General features: G+C 39.5%; 1 protein-coding gene across 1 annotated transcript in view; it reads left to right on the top strand.

Moving 5' to 3' along the window:
• Positions 1-2042: 2042 nt before the first annotated feature.
• Positions 2043-18591, top strand: part of pkig (protein kinase (cAMP-dependent, catalytic) inhibitor gamma) — a 36044-nt gene continuing 19495 nt past the window's right edge. The window contains exon 1 of the mRNA XM_034202613.1: positions 2043-2323. The gene's annotated coding sequence lies outside the window, so the exon portion shown is untranslated. The remainder of the gene's footprint in view (positions 2324-18591) is intronic.

The following is an 18591-nucleotide window of genomic DNA, read 5'->3' as shown; positions in this document are numbered from 1 at the left end:
GCTTAGCCACAGTCACCTAAAGTATAAATGAAAACACATTGCAACAGACTGGAGTAGTGTCACTGGTTTCATAGGTCCCCAAAGAGATCAGAAATGCAATACTGTTTTTTAAATGTAGATTTGTACTTGTGTAGAAGTAGTTATACCACAGTTTAAACATAGTATGCAAACTTGTACTAATTAAGAATATTTTAACACATTTAATCAGGCTGGCCAGGTGAAGCAAAGTGTATTTATTATAAGCATTATAAATTAACAATACTGTTTAGTAGTTAATTCTGCATAAGTGTATCACGTTTTATAAACATATTGTATGATTTGTGTGTAACATCTTCACATTTAAAGCGACTATAGCTGTCAGAAGAATGTATGTATACTCAAGTATCTTACAATTGTACATGGGTTATTGTAATCTGTTGCTTTCAACAACAACAGACATATGTTTACATATTTGCACAAAGAAATCAGAAGTATTTTGTATGCATCATGATTGTGTAACTATGAAGGCTCCTGAGGATCTATTTTTGGGCACACATGCATGTAGAGAGCATGCAGGCTTTATTTTAGCTCCACACAGCCTACACTGTTAGTCTGCCGTTTCCATGACACTGGTTTATTGAGCAATTCTGTACACTCATCGTGTTCTATATTAGTTCATGACAACACAAAAAGAAACAAGGCAGATCCATAAAAGGGGCACTCAACTCAAGTCAAGTCAATTTACTGGAATACTGTTCATCCTCTGGAAACATCTGTAATGTGTTTTTTTGTCTCTAAGAAGCTTTCCAATGTCCGGAAAGATAACCCTGATGTTGTTAAAGTGATGCCATCAGGGTTATCTCAGCCTGGGATCAAGCTTTTCAAATGTTAAACAGAAACACGGGCAGAGACAGTCTTTGCATTGTGCATCTCATATATCCTGATTATTTATGATTCACAGAAGTTTTGGATTGGACCTGAGATATTCTGAACTTTTACAAACTAAACAATCATTCAGCAAATTAATCCATAATGGAAATCGCAGTAGGGAGGGTTTCTCGTATTCCATTGCAATTACTAATTACCCGTAGAAAATGTAAGTATCAGATCATTAAAGTAACCCAATCCGTTTTAGTTACTTTTGGATTAATTAAATCAAATGCAAATAAAGACATTAAGAAATTTATTTCAGTCTGATGTTTTTCACTCAAAGGGTTTTCTGTGAGAAAACAGAGGAATTACCTTATAAAAGAAGAAATCAAGATGGTTTGTATAAAAAATGTGTCCTCTGCACAGGGTGTATTTAAAAGAAAAACCTGCCTTTCTTACACACATTCATGCAGTATAGTCTAATTAGTAGTACAAATCTGCGCAGAGAATGCTCCATTTTAGTTCAATAAACACAGTATATTAGGATCACCCACACTAGTTAACTTATTGTGCGTATTGTAACATTGTGATCCTGCTAATAATCCCCATTTTTTAAAACATGTACCAGTAATATGATTACAGCTTTGTAACTGCAAGGGAATACTTTTCCTTTTTGGTATCCTGACAACCCGCTACATGTGATCTGTTACACCCAAAACCTGAAGAAAATCATCGTCATGCAGTCCTATACAAACAGCATGCATACAACATGGGTAGTATGAATGCATGAGGAATAAGAATCTAACTATATGTATTAGTGTAACAGTCACAGGGGACATTGTCACAACATTGAGTTCTCTTGTACACATCCCTGATAATACTGACACACTTTTACCTAATGCAGCAAATTATGTAACAGCTAGTTGTGCTTTAAGGCTATAGTGAAGTAAAGGATCTGAATCCTGCCTTTCATAAAAACCAACATGAGGGAGATCTGGGAATTTCCTGCTAGGAAAATCTCCTCAGATGGGGTGTCTGGTGTTTTGATGTGTGTCTAAATAAAACTGCCTTGACATGAAAGCGACAATGATTCATCCCTTAAAAAAAAGACAGATGCATAATGTGTATAAAGTGTTTGATCTTCAGAGTGCAGTGTGCTGTTGGCTCCAACCAACAGAGGAGAGGAAGCCTCTGATTGGCTGCACACGGATAACTCCATTTTGGAAAACAGCTGTTTGAAGACACAACCTTTTCTCGTTGTTTGCAGACGGTACCCTGAGAAAAACACCCAGGCTCTTCACACACTCACACACCTCTCTTATCATCACAGGACTTTTGGTATCCACGCCATTGAGCTTCAGCTTCGGCCCCGTTTTGCTGCGTTTTTGTCCGACTGCCAGGAAACTTAACAGGAGGATCCATGGTGTTACATTTCCTTTGTAACAAGTGGATAACAGGAGGCGACCCAACCAAGGTTAGTGGCGATTTTAATATTATTTCCGCGGCTTTAAATGTGGATTTATGTGCACAAAAATTATTAATGTTGTAAGACACCATCCGCATGGAGCTGCAGAGTCACGAAGCGATAATTTTTCCTCATGATTTAAAAAAAAAAAAAGGCATTTTCCCAGGCAGCACCACGGCAGACAATGCATCTCCCTTTGCACAGCCACGCGTTGAATCTGTCAAAAATGAATCCCCCTCGGTGAATTACATTATGTTAATTACATTTTTCCCTCGAAAATGTATGATGCATTCAAGTACATCCATTGTGCCTGTGTGTATTGTGTGTGTACAGTAAAGGACTGGCATGCATGTCCTTCCCACACATTAGCTGCTGCATTCAGGGGAGCTAATGACAGCATGGAAAGCTTTTGAAAGCTCTCATCTCCTCTCTCATCATCTCTGCTTTTCTTCTCTGATAATGCACCCCTTCCGCCTCGTTTGAAAACAAATCAACTTGTATTTCCTATCTCCATTAGGGAATAAGGCAGTGATGACAGCATGAAATAACCTGGCGTCTGGGAGAACAAGGAAGGTGTTTGTCTTGTCTTTTTGTCTGGGGGAGATTCTTGGGTAATGACAGGGCTGCATGGAGATGGTGCTTAGAGATTCGGCAGTAGGAGGGAGGAGGGGGGGGGGGGGAGAGGAGAGCAGCCTGGGACCCCCCACTCTGCATGAGTGTTGCTGGGCAAGTGCCAGTGTTACTGGGCATGAGCACTGGTGGAGATAAACACTGGCTGCTCGCCTGCCTGTGGTGGTTTGCTTCACTGTCGCCTGGCAGGCTGTGTGTAACCAAAACAGATCTCAGGCAGTGCGGTGAACATGTAATCTATGCACCAACAGTTCTGATTACAATAAAGCACCAGTGTTGCAATACAGCAGACAGATGGTTTGTCGCATGTCTTGACAGGGACAAGCTCAACAAACAAGGGTGGAACTGAGGTTTGTTCTGATTTGGCATTTTATGGCGAAAGGAAGCTGTTGCAATTTGGAAAGAAAAGCAGGCAACCATGTGATTTTAGATCCAAAGTAAACATATAACCTCAAGGAAAAAAGCTAGGGTAATAGGTAGGCCTGCAAATGTCGAATATTTCGATATTTCATCTGATTACAATCAACAATCTTGATTTAAAAATGCCAGGCTGATGATTTAAAATAGCTTATTTTGTCTGATCAAACCTGTAAATATTTAGTTTACCATCATACAAGGAAAACTAACTAGTCTTCATTATTTCAAAAGCTAGAACTCGAGAATATTTAGCTCTTTTGCTTAAAAAATGATAATATGCTACTTCTTATAACTCAAGCAATGAAACAAAAACAAAAGCTCCACAAGTACTTTACATTGGTGGGAAAATAAAATGAGGGGCTTAAGCCACTTGATGAATTTAAGATTAAATTCTCTCCAGTCTGATGTCAGATATATCTTCCCCCCCCCCCCCCCTGCCTTGTCTCCTCTCTTTGCACGAGCTAACCAAACATGGTCTGTTATCATTCAAAATGGCCAAAGGGGGGGTGGAGAGCAGCCAGAACAGAGGGAGCGCAGCGATGCAAGAAAAACCTCTGCTACCAGAGACACACGTGCCCCGCTGACCTTGGACAGATCCCTGCAGAACCTTCTTAATCATAGTTACCAAATCAAAGCAAGAAAGAAAATACAGACCACCTACTGTTAACATTAAATGTGCTTATTTTAAAGCTAATACAGAGGCTAGTCCCCCAGAGACCTTTTTGCCTTATGCATCTTCTAATCCGTGATGCCGGTGGATCAGAAAATAAATCATGAGTAATTAGATAATACTTGTACTGTTATCTGCAGTGCTGCATGACCAACTTTCACCAACAACCCTTCTTCCTGCTCTCAGTAAATGGAAGTTAAAACTCCTCCCGCTGAAGGCTGCCAACAAAAACATGATTACCCTGAGAACATTCGGACCCCTGTACCCCTGGTGCCTGTAATAAGTATACACAGCAGGGAAGGGACGGTTACTGGGTGGTTGTTTTTCCGCAACTGGTCTTCAGATTTTCTTTTTCTTGCCAGAGTGCTTTAAAGAAGACCTTCTGTGATATGTTGTATTAGTGTTTTTCCAGTTTGAGAGTCATGTCCTTGTAATTGTAATCTGAGGCAGCTGGATGTAAAGCGCAGCACCTCTTTTCACCCTCTGACCCCATTTACACGGGAACGCAAATGCAAACGAAACGCAAACGAACCGAATACGATATCAAAAAGGTATTCCGTTCACACGAGACCGCTCGAAAGTGCTGGAGACGCTGTAGTACATATGCCGTGCCTGTAAGTGGCGCTGTACTTCCGCCACAAAATACACCAAAAGCAGCGAATAAGACTCCCGAGCATGGTTGCCTGGTTGCCTGGTTGCCCTTCTGTTTATTCTCCGCAGTGGATTTAGCAACATGTAGTTCTCCATGTCCACTTGTTGCTGATGGTTGTGGTAGAGGAGCTGTCGATGTTGCACTAACATCTGTAGCATGGTCAGTAGCCGTAGCTACTGACCATGCTACAGCAGTGAGCAGCAGAGGTGGGGAGAGGCGGGGCTATGGCTTCATCGTTATCAGGAAAATTATCGTATAGGACGTACACACTGAGCCGTTTGGCCCTCCAGAGCGTTCCGTCCGCAGATCTATCCACCTTGGGACCCGTTATCGTTTTAGGGGTCCGTTTCCGCTACGGCCTCGTGGGAAAGAACGGGCTATACGAAAGAGAAATGTAGCGGATACAACCGTTTTCGTTCCCGTGTAAACAGCACATCTGTCTAAAACCAGAGCTCAGTATGCTCTGATTGGTTAGCTGGCCGGCTCTGTTGTGATTGGTCAACCACTTAGGCTAAGGAGCGGGCCATCTCTATCACGTGCAATGTGTTGGAGCGCTAGCCAATAGAAGCTAATAGCTGTTATATATTGATGTAATTTGTTACAGAAGTAAACAATGGAGTCCAATGGAGGTGTTTCAGGCGGGGGTGAGAGAAACTCCCCCCTTACTGATCATTGCTTTACCGATAACTAGTAATTGGAACGGCATATATTTTTAGGGCAACCCTCCCTCCCAACCCTGATCATAAAACAACAGTCTTCAGTCTGTTTTTAACACCGAGGCAGGGTTTTGGTACCATGGGAACTCATTTTCTCAAGCTCTATTTTTGTACGCCTCCCTCTATAGTCATGGGTTTAATGTGTACATATTATGTGGACAGGGATTTGTTGGTTCAACTCCTTTGACCTCCAACCATATTCTTTGCAGTGTGTGCAGACCAAGAGTTAAGCTCCTCTGTTTTACCTCCCTGAATTCCCCATGAGGAGGAAATGAGTGCCATCACCCCGGCCTTCAGTGGGTTGGTAATAGTATCAGACGGAAAGCTTTCTGATTCACAAAGAGACTGCTTACACTGCGAGAGACTCAGGTTATGAACATGAAGTGATTGTTTCCTCTCTAACTTCTTCTTATTTTATGTCATCAAAGCTAGCTTCTGGTTTGTATTTCTTAACTTCAATTTCTCACAACATTTATGGGTTCATGTATAAACCCAATATAGGCATCCATTTTCCCACACGTGTCTTTTTAAAACACTGGTTAGATGTTTGGGAGAAGTATATGACATATAAGATGAGACATGTTTAACTCAATTCTGATGCAGTCTGCAGTCTACACAGTTATAGTGTTATAAAATATCAATGAGGGCTGAATAAAAACAAAATTGAATTCTTTTTGCGAGCCGTTTTTTTCAATCTTTTATTGGAGGCATCGTTTTATCGTCCGGTTTTAAGGCTCTTTTCTTTTTATTTCTTTCTATTATGAAGCAAAATCTTTCTGACGTTTAGCAGTGATGATTGAGACTTCACAGCCTATTATGTTACATTTAATGATACTGTAGCTATTAATAGCCACACTCGTTAGTTGTGTGTAATGATAGCTGACGGGTCTAACGGAGTGGTGGAGCTGGAGGAAGTATTGATATGAAAACTGGTGATTAAGGTCTCCACCTGTTCAAGTTGTGCCTTTCTACCTGTTTGACTCTTTACTGCAGCTACTGAAAGAGTGGTGCAGGAATAAGTCCCAAAACCTGAGTTTGCTTTTTTACCATTTCCGGTTCCCTTGCTTCGAGGTCAAAGTTTTTTTGAACGGTTAGATGCCTGAAATAAAGTCTGGTTAAAACAATCTTAAGAATTTTATTCTACAACATAAAATACATCAGTAAATACCCCACTTGTTAAGAAGAAGAAGAAGATACACTTTATTAATCCCTTACAGGGACATTTCTTTCCCCACTCTGTTGTGTTTACACACACAGGGGAGGATATACATGCACAAACACAGAGGATATACATGCACACACACAACCACATGCAGATAGGAGAGGTGGCAGAGCAGAGAGGCTGCCAGGTACCCGGCGCCAAGGGAGCAGTTTCGAGGGGCACCGCGGCAGTGGCCTTGGAGGTGAACTGGCACCTCTCCAGCTACCAGCTCATTCCATCTTTTTTTGGTCCGATCGGGACGTGAACCGACGACCCTTCGGTTCCAAGACCAAGTCCCTACAGACAGAGCCACTGCCACCTCGAATATATAAGTTTAGCAGTGGTGACGTAAAGTCATGTGACTGCTATGGAGTTCATGAATAGTCTATCTTTTTGTCGAGGATATTCTTAAAATGCTAACATCTGCGTCAGAAATAAGTCCTCACCGCAATGCTTTTTTTTGTATCAACACTAGGGGTGTAACGGTATACGTATTCGTACCGAAAATATTCGGTATGGGCCCTTCGGTTCGGAAGTGTACCGAACGAATATAACGTTAAACGTAAAAGATTGAGAACGTGAACAACTTTTTGGAAGTAATCTCAGGTGCTGCGTCGCAGCATTCAGTGTAATTTGCTCACATTGGGTTCAACTCGTCATAGAGCGAGCAAGTCATTTCATTGGACGAGAGGCATACTATGAGAGCTGATGCATTCAAATGTAGTCAGTAATTTGAGGAACTGAAATGACGTAAATGGCGAACGCAGATAAAGTTGAGCTCGAAAATTCCTCCAGCATCATTGAAGTCTCCGGTTTGGGAACATTTTGGTTTCGCAGTTACGTACAAGGATGACGGACAAAGACAGGTGGACCGAACTTTCACTATCCGACGTGTTTATGATGCGCCAGCGGACGTCATGAATGTGCGTCTGCTGCTGTGGGGAAACTATGGAAACTACAGTTTTCTATACAGCGGACTACAACATGGATGTTCAATAAGAACGAGGGACTACTGTAAACTCATCTAGAGACTCTGCACCGTGCTCTGATGCTGTTGCTTTATGCTTTATGAACGTGGACAACAGAGAAACATATTCTTCATGACCAAAGTTGGAATTGAAATAAAAAATGAAAGTGAAACTTATGCTCGTCACCCTCTCCCTCCGGTCCACATTAATACAAATGATCCCAATACGTATGATTGTATGAACTATGAAAATATCTTAAAATAAATGCAAATGTATTTATTATAAACGTTAGTCCTTAACATCTATCACTGTGTATATCACCATTCAAACATCTTTTAAAAGTTGAACAAACCCCACACAGCTCAGTGAAATGTTGACTTTATTTGATCATTTCAGTAAAAACTAACGTTCATATTTCTCTTTTTGATTATAATACTGATCAACGTTCAAAACAAAGCACAACTTACCACATACGTTTTTAAAAAGCTTAATAAGCACCGTAACTTTCATGATATAATTTCTCGGTCATAATCGGTTGTTTCCGTGAACGGCCGACTGTTGTGTGAGGGCAGATGCTGCGGCCGCAAGGCATTGTGGGGCAGCATTTTCTCCTCTCGTCAAGGGAGGTCCAGTGGTTCCTAAGCTAAAGGAGGTTATAAAGGAATTTTGAAACCTCCTTTCCTATCATCTAGAGAATTCGAACGGCACTTATCATGGCTGCCAGTGAGGGACTTCCGGGTCATTTCACTCCGTGAGGAAGGTTCCTAAGCTAAATGGACTATTCGACTGCAACCCAATATCCTTATGTTAGCAAAGCGCTACCTGGCTGTATCCATCTGCTACCTCTGTCCCTAGCGACAGCAGGAGACATTGTTAGTGCCAGCAGATCTGCCCTTTCGGCAAGCAATGTGGACGTTAATTTTTCTTAAAAAAAACATGAAATGACAAGCAAGCAAGTCCTAATGTCAAGCTGGCTGCTTAGGTGAGAACTAGTACAGTACAGTACAGTTCAAGTACAGATTATTTCAGTTCATCAAAATGCTGCACCTTAATGTTTATTTTATTATATTTTGTATTTATTTGAGTGAATACATTATTCACAGTTTAATAATAATTAAAAAAACCCAAAAAATATTTTATGTTTTGTGATCATTTTTACTGCTGTACCGAAAACGTACCGAACCGTGACCTAACAACCGAGGTACGCACCGAACCGAAATGTTTGTGAACCGTTACACCCCCTAATCAACACAACCAAGAGCTTCTGTTTATGTGAGTACTGTTTATTCAGAAGGGACAGCGAACACAGCAGAGCGTGCTTCTTTAATTAGCAGTTGTATTTGTACAGTATAAGCCTCCTGGGTCCACCTTCCTACAGGACACCTGAGGCAGAGTAGAGACTGCACAGCATCAAACAAGACTGCTTATCTATAGCCTTTCATCATGTGGCCATGACTTCTTATGTGAACATTAGCGTGTGAACGTAAGGCTGGTTTATTGTTGTCAGTTCAGGCAAGAGAGACAGCATTCATTTTATGAAGAGCTGCAGGAAATAGTTTCAAAACCCAGACATGAGTTAGCATTTTTTCAATTTCAGTTCCCTTGTCTTTTTCTTTTTGAAAAGTGGTATGGTTATATGCAATAAGCCCTATGATTATATGCCTCAAATAAGGGCTGTAGTTAACATAAGCTTAGCATTTGTTAGTTTGGGGCAGCAGCAGTAGCTGCTGAACATCCCAAGTGGATTGTGGGCCGGTAGCTGCAGAGGTAATAGTTCACATCTTTGGCACTGCAGATGTGCCTTTTAAGCAAAGTACTGGACTCCCTGTTTCCCAGGTGCAGTGGATATATTTATTTATATTTGGTGCCAAATGCTCCTAATTTCTAGGATGGGTTAAATGTAGAGTCCTGGAGTGGAGTCCTCCATTATGTAAGATAGAAGGCATTGGGTCCTGCAGGAAATAGTCTCAAATCTCGGAAATTAGTTAGCACTTTCAGTTCCCTTGTCTTGAAGTAAATGTTTTTCGCTAGAAGAGAACTTATTTTTCACTGTGACGGGGTTCAATTCGTCCATTCGATACATGGCTTAGTCGGTTGTTTAAGCTCCAAAAAACCTTTATTTGTATCAGAAACAAAAAATATACGAACCAGCATACCTTAAACAAACAAAATAAAAGACAAAGACAGGCCGTCCATCACTCATTAGAGTAAACATGCTCTGGGTTGCCTTCTCTGCAACCAACTCCCAAACATGTCCCAACTGTTGCTTTCATTGCAACATTCTTCCGAGTGACACAGTCCGAAAAAAACAAACAAGGAACCAACACCGTCCCTTTTGAACCCATGGCCCCTCCCACAGGCTCACCGTCAACAGGTGACACAATCAACTCAAAACCACATTTCAAGATACAAATCCGACCCAAACATAAACAGGTTAACCACCTCTTAACACAATCATTCCCCATAATTAACAAAAGTAAAAATAAATAAGAAATTGCATGGTTCATTTGACGGAAGAGAGCAGGAAATGTTTGGTGTGTCGGCTGTCAGTGGCGGAGTCAGTCACTCTGTGACTCGCTCCGTCACATTCACCTTATGTCCAATGTCATGAGTTGTAGTCTACACCGTTTTTTTTGGGTTATATGATTAACTTAGTTTAGTAATGTCATCAAATGATTTTCTGACCAGAATTCCAAAACGCAAGAATACTCGTCTCCTTTACATTTCCATGACATTTAATTTAGCCAATGCTTCTATCCAATGCAAATTACAATGCATCCCAAGCCTACAGGAGCTTTACCCCTGAGTCAGAGTCTACCTTTTACTTTAATGTGAGACGATACAAATGATAAATCCTCACATTTGAGAAGCTCGATCTTTTTAGATTTCTGACATTAAAGGTGGGTTAGGTCATTCACTTCAGAAACCCTTTTTGTTATATTCCATGGAATGCTCTTAACATCCCGATAGCAATGAATACATTAAATGCTTTGACAATAAATACATACAAAAAATATCATCAGTGGAAGCCGTGGCGCTGTAAAAAGCACGACCAATCATCTGAGCCGGCCCGGCTAAAGTAACTGGATGTCCTACCTGCCTGTCAGCCTTCCATCTGGGCACAAACTTATCTCGTGCCCTCATTGGTCATGTGCGCGTTCGTGTGTGTTGGAGGAGGGGCTCTGTAAGGAAGTCTGAAGGAAGAGGCAGATTCTTTCTGGTTGCGTACTTTCAAATTCTAGCGCACTCGAGCTGGTTTCTCCATTCTTACCTACCCTACCTTTTTAATGATTAAAAACCATGAACTGAATCTTAAAAACAGTTGATCACTTTTTAATCGACTTATTAATTGCATATCTTCAATCCACCTTTCATTTCTCTTGTATGAAACACTATAGACTCAAAATGTCATTGTAAAATATGTTTAACATGTTGCCTTGCTTGCATACTTTAAGATGGAAACTCTCTTGGACAGAGTTTAGGACACACTGTACTTACCATACTGACAAAAGACAGTTTTCTCAATGAAGCGTCTGAATTTGTATAACTTTTTGTACTCCATGAAACTGGGTCACCATGTATACTGTAACGACTCTGAATACAAACCACAGCCTCTGCAATGGATCAAACTACTGACTCATTACGCACTCAGGGAACGAGCGTGATAGATTTGTGGCGGAGTAGCACTTCAATGTTTTTGGTAGATTTGATTCCAGCTGAAAATTGGCTCAGAAAATATTTTATACTGTCCGAGCCAATTTAAATAGCCTGTCACAGCCTGCAGCTCACACACACCGAGTGGCTACAGAAAAGACCTATTAGTAGGACCCTCATCTATCCCTTCATGTTTTCTCGATATCCTGATAATGGATGTCGTTGAAAGATGCAACACACATCTGTCAGGTGTTGAATAAAAATACTGCTCTTGAATCTATTTGGCGTGATCATTTTTAATCAAGCCTCATTATGTAAAAGCATTCTCATCCATGTGAATTGGTGTGGAAGTAAAACGCACTCAGACGTGTCTGGTTTTCGCCTCGCGAGCCAGCAAAAGATGATTTACTGTGATGAGAATCTCCCCTCGTGAAAATATGAGCGGTGATTATTTTAGGTGGAGTGGCCTTGTTTTTAATTCCCTGTGAAATGATGAGACTGACAAATGCTGCAGGGTATAAAAGGGAGCTGCGTGACCTTCACTGTTTGACGGGGAATCGTAAGCTTGTGATCTGCTTTTCGCTTTGATTTGATCCACTGTGGGAATTCTCATGCTCAGTTTGTGATAGAATATTTGAAGCCTTTCATGATGATCCCAGAGGAGGAATAACACTTACTGATGTTGACAGAAGGTTGCTCCCAGAGAGTAGAAGGCACATTTAATATATTGCTGCTGTCATTAAAATAACTACAGCGTCATTGCCTGTTAAAAGCATTTCCTTTTATATCCCTCACTGGACATTCATTTAATGTGAACTCTTAATTTGACTGATCATTTGTAATTGTTCAATAACATGAAGACTTAAAGGGGCCTGTTATGCTTTTTAAATGTGTGTGTTATTTGGATTTATTGTCAGCAAAGGCTTGAATCCTAAAGTTTCTCTCTCTCCTCCCCCCCCTGCCTGAAACGCCTCCATTGGACTCCTTTGTTTACTTCTTGAACATAGTCACATCATTATGTAACACTCACGTTTCTATTGGCTAGCTCTCCAACACATTGTACGTGATAGGCTAAGAGGCGGGACATTTCTAAGCTGTTGACCAATCACAACAGAGCCGGCCAGCTAACCAATCGGAGCGAAGACCTTTTTGAACATTAAAGCATGGAGACATGTCACATTAGAGTAGTGTTGCACGGTGTACCGATACTTGAAAGGTACCCTGCCGTTAAAAACGTTACGATTCCTCCGTTTCATTAGTATCGGTACTTTAAGAATGACGGGGAAAAGTACTCCGGTGAGAAAGCGCTGTTTTAATAAGAGCCGTGTGCGCTCTGCTCCGTGCCTGCAGTCCCTCCCCTCTCTCAAGCACGCTCTAAGTGCCTCCCCTCTCTCGTGCACGCGCTAGCTGCCAGAGCATGTGAGCAAACGAGAAGCATGGCTGCAAGTGGGAGTGCAACTGCCGCTGCGCCTCGGCTTGTTGACAAAAAAGACGCCAGAAGCGAAATTTGGAAGTATTTGAGCTATATCTCTGACAGTGAGGGCACCAAGCCTACGGACACCACGAGGCCTGTCTGTAAGACATTTATTAATTTTATTTAATACGAATTCTTGTCATTTATTTTATTTATTGTTCTCATTGTTTAAAAGTGTGTGAAATAAATCACAATAATTACATTTAAGACGGTTTCACTTTTTTTAAGAAAAGTATCGAAAAAGAATCGGAATCGCAATTCTTGACTTGGTATCGAAACCAAAATGTTGGTATCGTGACAACACTACATTAGAGGCACTAAATACAAATATGATCCTTAAAATAAACATATGTCCTCTTTAAGGTACATTTAATTTTTTCAGTTTCACCTTTTTCGAGTTTATTCGATACATATAACAATTGTTTGTTGTAGCCCTAATGTAATGAAGTAACTATCAACCATCTTAAACTGTAAAATACTGCCTTTGCATTGCTGCGTGTTCATGGGATTATAATGTAAACAATTTAAATAATAATAGTTTTTTTTCTGCAGAGCGATAACTTTAATACTTAATTTCGAAGTTCATTTTGCTGACGATACTTTTACATGGGCTTATAATGTATAAAATAAAAAATGACAGGCGTATTTCTTCTGCAGAGCAATAACTTTAATACTTGACGTTCGTCTGCTGACGACACTTCTGTACTATGGGCCAGGCTAATTCTTGAATACTTAGTTTAAATTCAAGACGTTAACTTCTAACATAGTATTCTTTAACTTTATTGTTTAAATTCAAGACGTTCACTTCTAACATAGTATTCTTTAACTTTATTGTTTAAATTCAAGACGTTAACTTCTAACATAGTATTCTTTAACTTTATTGTTTAAATTCGAGACGTTAACTTCTAACATAGTATTCTTTAACTTTATTGTTTAAATTCAAGACGTTAACTTCTAACATAGTATTCTTTAACTTTATTGTTTAAATTCAAGACGTTAACTTCTAACATAGTATTCTTTAACTTTATTGTTTAAATTCGAGACGTTAACTTCTAACATAGTATTCTTTAACTTTATTGTTTAAATTCGAGACGTTAACTTCTAAAATAGTATTCTTTAACTTTATTGTATTACTACTTTTGCTTGAGTAAAGGATCTGAATGCTGCTCTTGTATCATTAGGTTTCTTCTGCATATAAAGCTGAATGTGTTTGTCCTGTAAACCCACATGAATGATGGCCTCCTTATCTCGGCCTGGAGGAGAGTGCAACGGTTGCCTCTGTCCTTTCTTTTGTATGTGTTTGCTCACGGAGGGGGTTACGCATGTGCCTCTTTATCCTCGTCAACTCAGCAAATCGAATCGCATGACGCCCACATCCTCCGAGACTTGTGTGAGAAAAGTGTGATGATGCAGCTGAGTGGTATTACTCGGCACACATCTCGACCGTCGCTACAGGTGAGAGGAGCAGATTATTCCAGATTCAGCAGAAAGAGCAGTTGTGGTTAGAGAGGTAAAATGTTGCTTTGTAAGTGAGCAGCGTTCGGCTGAAAGCTGTTTCTGTCGGGAGTTAATTGTGATGGGGGGAAAGTCTCCTCACCTTTTTCTTTCTTTTATCGCTTTGTTTTCTGTTTCTTTTGTTCTATTACATTTACTTTACTCATGTTTTAATGCAATTAATGTTACATTTAAACATGCAGTGAACAATGTGTACATTTCAACTTGAGCTTCTCAATGTTTTTCAAAATATATTTTTTATTTAAAACTGTTATGAAATCCAATTTTCCCCGGCCCTCGGGATAAATAATATTACAAATACTTTTACTATATTATAAATTAATATACATAATGTTACTGATTATTGGGCATGTGTGCAGTTAAATAGAGCAACTGTTATACAATCAAATTTACCCCCGGGATAAATAATATTTCATAATAGTATTTTGATAATATATATAATGTATATTTTTCTAATTCTGATGCTTTGGTGTAGTCATGCAAAGAAGCCTCCTGTATTAGATGGGGGAGTTATGGGTGAAATCCCTCTTAGCAGGTGGTGCAGGAGGACGTAGCTTTGAACCAAATCATATATTTTGTTACAGATGTGTTGCAGCATAGCCGAGCAGAATCCTTTATGTTTCTCACATCTTTTTTTTCTTGTTGTTCTTGTTCTTTTCTCTCTTTGGTTGTGAAAACATTGGAGCCAGTGAGGCACATTTCCTTATTTAGAAAGCACAATAAACACTCATGCATTCTTTCTCTGCCCCCCTCTGTTTTTCCTCTCGTCATTATGCTTCCTCAACTGCTTTCCATCACATCATCATCGCTTCATCTTTCTCCAGACCTTCCTCATCCTCCCACTCGCTGTCAACTCAATGGTCTTTTTCAGCCCCCATGTGTTTTTGTGTGTGTGTGTGTGAGAGCCTGGGAAAAGACAGGGCATAAACAACACAGGCAAACAAACCACCTGCTTCCTGCTGAAGTCTCATGTTGTTAAATGTGTGCACAGAAATAGAACCTGGCAACCTCACTATAGAATTAGAATAAATAGAATAGACAGTGGGAGGAAAATCACCGACCTCCACAGCAGTGAGGCTCAGCAGCTGCTCGATGCGGAGACAAAGAGACACCTGAGGACTGATGGGACTTGGGAGACGGCTTGTAATTGAATCTAATACAATCAATCTATTCATGTTAGGTTGAATTAAAGAAAATGAACCTGGAATTAACTTTTTCTGATTTAGGGGCAATTGTTTTAGCAAAAATGCCCAAAATGTGCTGTTGGTCAAACAAGACGTTACCATTGGTGTAGGGCTGCTCAATTAGTCGCATTTTAATCGCAATTACGATTTTGGCTTGCAACGATTATGAAAACAACATAATCTAAATAAAACGATTATTATTCTTTTATTGGTTTTTCAGTTGAATTATACTTCAAGTTTAGAGTAAACTGTTAAAAACATACTGTTCAATTTTTTTTAATATAATCGTTTTTAATCTTGATTTCAATTATTGACCCAAATAATCAAGATTATGATTTTTGCCATAATCGAGCAGCCCTACGTGGGTGTTAGGAAATTGTGATTGTTTAACATTTTATTGACAATTCTAGACAAATAATGAAAAGGATCTTACTAGTTACACCCCAATAAAGTACATTTTAAATTATCAAACACTTTTATTAGGTCCTGCACCCGCACTCACATTACTTTGATTACTGATAAATCTGTCAATTATCTTTTGACCAAATAATTATGATGATCTAAAACAGAAAACTAGAACATCTGCATTTTAAGAGCATTTTTGTGTTGATTGCCTCATCAAATAATCTGGATGTAATTTGGGATTTATGCAAATGACTTTAGGTATATCAGCAACTATTGTTTTTTTTTTTACATTTATATTTTATTAAACATTTTCAAAAGACAAAAACACACGGACAAGGACATGGCTCACACACATCACAAATAGGACAGGACATAACATGAAGGGTGGGGGGTAGGGGGATTACAGTGTCGGTTACATTTGATATCTATATATATATTATAGGTATAATTCATTCATACTTCAGGTAAATAAATAAATAGATAAATAATCAAATAAATAAATACATATCTATATATGTACACACACACACACACACACACACACACACACACACACACACACACACACACACACACACATCTCTTCCTTTTATGATTAATTCACCTATTCATCAATTTCCTATTTAATTTCACTTCTTTCATTATTATTACCGTTATTTTTCTAATCAGCAACTATTGTAATGTTGCTGATATACATTTATGGTTGTTTAAATCAGTTTTACAATCGCAAATGCCTCAAATATTTACTGGTTTTCTTTATCTTGTATCATTGTAATTCAAAGCGACATTAGAAATTGATTTCATACAAACAGCTTCAACTAACAGTTATTTTCATTTTTGATTAATCTACAGATTTGTTTTCTAGAAAGACATACGCGTCATAGTTTCCTAGAGCACCAAATAATATCATTGAATTCATTTTTTGTTTTGTCCTACTAACAGACCAAAGCCCAACACCATTTTGTGTGTGAAGCAAATCAAACTAAAACAATTTGTTATCAACATTGTCCGCTCATTAAAATGATTAATCCACAGTGTCAAACTTGTGAAATGATTAATCCACAGTGTCAAACTTGTGACATTTTAAAGTAAACTAAAAGGAATAACAAGACAAGAACAGACTTTCAGAATACCATGTCTGAAAAGTGAGATGTTTTTTTTCAGCTCTCTGTACTTTTCCAGACACTCAGCAGAGCACCCACATCTAAATATTTTCCACTTGGACGCAGCACCTTTCACAGAGTTATGTCCACATACTGATAATGTCCCTGAGAGCCTGGAGCTTACACAGACATACATGAATGTGGCTGGAAAAGTAAACAAGATAATGACTTTTCGGAGATGTTTTTCTCAAGAGGCATGAATCACTTTTACTCAGAACTACTCAGATCTTCTACTTACTTAAAAGTAGAACATGTATATTACATTCTTGGATTTTTTTTATGCATTAATGTATAAACAACTTTGGGTAAAAAGCTCATCTTAATGACTTTATATACTGCTATTTTAAAGGGGCCCTATTATGCTAATGTTCAGGTTTCATATTTGTATGTAGTGTCTCTACTGTGACATGCCTCCATGCTTTAATGTTCAAAAAGCTCTTTATTGTTCTCATACTGCCTGTGCTGCAGCACCTCTTTTCACCCTCTGTCTGAAACCAGAGCCCAGTCTGCTCTGATTGGTTAGCTGGCCGGCTCTGTTGTGATTGGTCAACCACTTATGGCGCATTTCCTCCACAGCGCGGATTGCGGTTTAAACGTGCCGTGCCCGGCCCATTTTTGGTTGTGTTTCCACTTGGCGTAGTTCCGGCTAGCGGGTACTTTTTCACAGTTTTCTGGCTCTCCAAAATCGAGGTTCTTTCTGGGCTAGTATGCTAAACTAGTGAGAGAATCGCTGGCAACTACAACAAGATGAACATATTTGACCGTGATTTAATTGTAATACACGTTTCAAAATGATGCCGAAGTAACAACATACTGATACCGGTTAGTAAAAACCATGAATTAATGCTTTGACAAGTCTGCAGACAAACGGCAGAGAAACACCTTTTTAAAATGCGTGTTTTCTAAATGGAGATCGGCTAAGCTAACGTTGTATATGCTCCGACCGTCCACACTCACAACAACGGCCTATACAGACATAAATAAACCAGCGACTGTATTCGCCATGACACAGGCAGTCTGTGGTTTGTACTTGTTTAACTTTTGTCTAGTTTCTGAACAGATATGAGGAGCTGTGAGCTCTGAGGGCTAAGAGCTAACGGCTGATGTTGGTTTTGTGTTTCGCATTGAAGATGACGTCACGGCTCTGCCTACACTGCGTTACTATAGTTACTACCCCAGTTCCTAAACTGTAATGGAAACGCAGCATAAAGTGAGCCTGGCCTACCAAGGCCTAACTATACCGTAGTAAGCCTTGCGAGGCTCTGCAGTGGAAATGCGCCATAAGAGTTGTCCCGCCCCTTAACCTATCACGTACAATGTGTTGGAGCGCTAGCCAATAGAAGAGCAAGTGTTACATATTGATGTCACTATGTTAAGAAAGTTTATGTTTTGTATTTTAATCTAAAAATGCTAAGTAACTTAAGTCATTAGGTAATAAAATAAGTAAAAGCTAACAATAGATCAACTCAAACTGTTGTCTTACAGTACTCTACAGTATTTGCTTCCTATAGTTTTTATAATCGGTCTTGAAATCAGTTTCTCCCGACACATTTCTGTTTTCCTTGTGAAGAGTCTCGAGGATGATGGGTCTAAACGAGCAGTTGCTTCAACATTTAGATGAGATAGAG

Source organism: Gymnodraco acuticeps, unplaced genomic scaffold, assembly GCF_902827175.1.
Source record: "Gymnodraco acuticeps unplaced genomic scaffold, fGymAcu1.1, whole genome shotgun sequence".
Taxonomy (NCBI): Eukaryota; Metazoa; Chordata; class Actinopteri; order Perciformes; family Bathydraconidae; genus Gymnodraco; species Gymnodraco acuticeps.
The sequence above is the reverse complement of the archived record's forward strand: the minus strand, read 5'-3'. Positions and strand labels throughout refer to the sequence as shown.